This window comes from Mesoplodon densirostris, unplaced genomic scaffold (genome assembly GCF_025265405.1).
Source record: "Mesoplodon densirostris isolate mMesDen1 unplaced genomic scaffold, mMesDen1 primary haplotype scaffold_37, whole genome shotgun sequence".
Lineage (NCBI taxonomy): Eukaryota > Metazoa > Chordata > Mammalia > Artiodactyla > Ziphiidae > Mesoplodon > Mesoplodon densirostris.
The window spans coordinates 5,329,571-5,332,978 of NW_026778196.1; positions in this window are offsets into that span (position 1 = coordinate 5,329,571).

The window sequence follows — 3,408 nt, forward strand, 5'->3', positions numbered from 1 at the left end:
AGTGTCACGGAACATTGTGATTAAAAGTTCATGGAGCATTGTGGTTACATAGGTCACAGAGCCTTGTGATGATGCGGGCATGTACCGTTGTGATGACAAATGTTATGAAGCATTGTGATGACTGGAGTCAAGGAGCATTGTGATGACAGGGGTCATGAAGCATTGTGATGACAAGGGCATGGAGCAATGTGATGAAAGGGTCATGGAGCATTGGTCTGACAAGTTTCATAGATTATTGTCATGACAGTGTACATGGTGCATTGTGATGACAAGGTCATGGATTATTGTGAAGACAGGTGTCAGGGAGCATTGTGATGACATATGTCATGGTCCATTGCGATGACAATGGCATGGAGCATTGTGATGCCAAATGTAATGGAGGATTGTGATGACAATATAATGGAGCATTGGGATGACTAGGGCTTGGAACATTATGATGACAAGGGCCATTGAGAGTTTCATGATAAGGTCGTGAAGCAATGTGATGACAAGTTCCTGGAGCACTGTGATGAGAAAACCATGGAGCCTTGTGATGACAAGTCTCATGGAGCATACTGATGAAAAGGGGCATGAAGCATTCTGATTACAGGGGTCTTGGAACATTGTGAGAACAAGGGCATGGAGCATTGTGATGACAAGGGCATGGAGCATTGGTCTAATATGTTTCATGGATTATTGCGATGACAGTTGGAATGGCGCATAGTGATGAAAAGGGCATGGAGCGTAGTGATGACCAGGTCATGCAGTATTGTGAAGACAGGTGTCAGGGAGCATGGTGATGACATATGTTATGGCCCATTGTGATGACAATGGCATGGAGCATTGTGATGCCAAGTATCATGGAGGATTCTGATGACAAAGGTAATGGTGCATTGTGAAGACAATGGCTTGGAGCATTGTGATGACAAGGGTCAGGGAGCATTGTGCTGACAAGTGCATGGAGAATTGTGATGACAAGGGTCATGGAGCATTCTGATGACAAGCTTGAGGAGTATTTTGATGACAATGGCATGGAACATTGGGATGAAAATGGCATGGGGCACTGTGATGAAAAACCATAGAGCCTTTTCGTGACAGGTTTCAAGGAGCATTCTGATGACAAATGTCAGGGAGCATTTTGATGACAAGTGTATTGAGAATTGTGATGACAAAGGTCATGGAGCATTGTGATGAAAACGGCATGGAGTATTGTGATGACAGGCATCATGGAGCGTTGTGATAACAAGTGTTATGGAACACTGTGATCACAAGTGTTTGGAGCATTGTGATGACAGAGGTCATGGATCATTTTGATTTCAAGGAGCATGGAGCAGTGTGATGACCAGGGCATGGATCAATGTGATCCCAAGGTTCATGGAGGATTGTGATGACAATGTTAATGGAGTATTGTGATGACAAGCGCATAGAGCATTGTAATGACAAGTTCATGTACCATTTTGCAGACAATGGCATGGAGCATTGTGATGACATGTGTCATGGAGCACTGTGATGACAAGCGTCACAGAGCATTGTGAATACATGGGTCATGGAGCATTGGGATGACAAGGTCATGGATCATTGTGATGACATGGGTCATGGAGCACTGTGCTGAATATGTTCATAAAGTGTTGTGATGACAGGGGTCATGGAACATTGTGATGACTAGGGAATGGAGCATTGTGATGACAAGAGTCCTGGATCATTTTGTTGTCAGGTGTCATGGAGTGTTGTGATGACAGTGGTCATGGAGCATTGTGATGATATTGGCCATGGAGCATTGTGATGAGAATGTCGTGGAGCATTGGACTGAAAGTATTCATGGATTATTGTGATGACAGGGGCCATGGAGCATTCTGATGACAACGGAACGGAGCATGGTGATGACAAGGTCGTGGAGCATTGTGATGAGAAGACCATGGAGACTTGAGATGACAAGTCTCATGGAGCATTCTGATGAAAAGGGGCATGGAGCATTGTGATTACAGGGGTCTTGGTGCACTGTGATGAGAAGGGAATGGAGCATTGTGATGAGAAGGCCATGAAGCATTCTGATGACATGCGTTATGGAGTTCTTGATGACAAGGGCTTGGAGCATTGTGATTACAGGGATCTTGGAGCATTGTGATGAAAAGGGCATGGATTATTGTGATGAAAAAGGCATGGAGCCTTGTCATGACAGGGTTCAAGGAGCATACTGACGACAAGTGTCAGGGAGCATTGTGATGACAAGTGTATTGAGCATTGTGATGACAAAGATCATGGAGCATTGTGATGAGAAGGCCATGGATAATTGTGATGATGTGCGTCATGGGGTGTTGTGATGATACGTGTTATGGAACATTGTGATCACAAGGGTTTGGAGCATTATGATGACAGAGGTCATGGAGAATATTGATTTCATTGTGATGACAATAGCCTGAAGCATTATGATGATGGGCATGGCGCATTGTGATGACAGGGTTCATGGAGCATTGAGATGAAAAGTGGCATAGAGCATTGTGTTTACAGGGGTCTTAGAGCATTATGATGACTAGGGTATGGAGCATTGTGATGTGAAGGCCATGGAACATTCTGATCACATGCGTCATGGAGCTTTGTGATGACAAGGGCATGGAGCATTGTGATGACAGGGTCATGGAGCATTCGTCTGAAAAGTTTCACAGATTATTGTGATGACAGTGGACATGGTGCATTGTGATGACAAGGGCATGGAGCATTGTGATGACAAGGGCATGGATTATTGTGAAGACAGGTGTCAGGGAGCATTGTGATGACATATGTCATGGTCCGTTGCGATGACAATGGCATGTAGCATTGTGATTCCAAATGTAAGGGAGTATTGTGATGACAAATATAATGGAGTATTGTGATGACGAGGGCAAGGAGCATTATGATGACAAGGGCCGTTGAGAATTCCCATGACAATGTCGTGAAGCATTGTCATGACAATTTCCTGGAGCATTGTGTTGAGAAATCCATGGAGCCTTGTGATGACAGGTCTCATGGAGCATAATGATGTAAACGGGCATGGAGCATTCTGATTACAGGGGTCTTGGAACATTGTGATAACAAGGGCGTGGAGCATTGTGATGACAAGGGCATGGAGCATTGTGATGAGAATGCCATGCAACATTCTGAAGACATGCGTCATGGAGCTTTGTGATGAAAAGTGCATGGAGCATTGTGATTACAGTGGTCTTCAGCATTGTGATGACAACTGTCATGGAATCTTGTGATGACTAGGCCGTGGAACACTGTGATGGCAAGGGTCATGGTGCATTGTTATGACAGGGGTAATGGAGCATTTTGATGAGAAGGTCATGGAACATTGGTGTGAAATGTTTCATGAATTATTGTGATGAGAGTGGGCATGGAGCATTATGATGACAAGGGCAAGGAACACTGTGATACATGTGTCATGCAGGATTT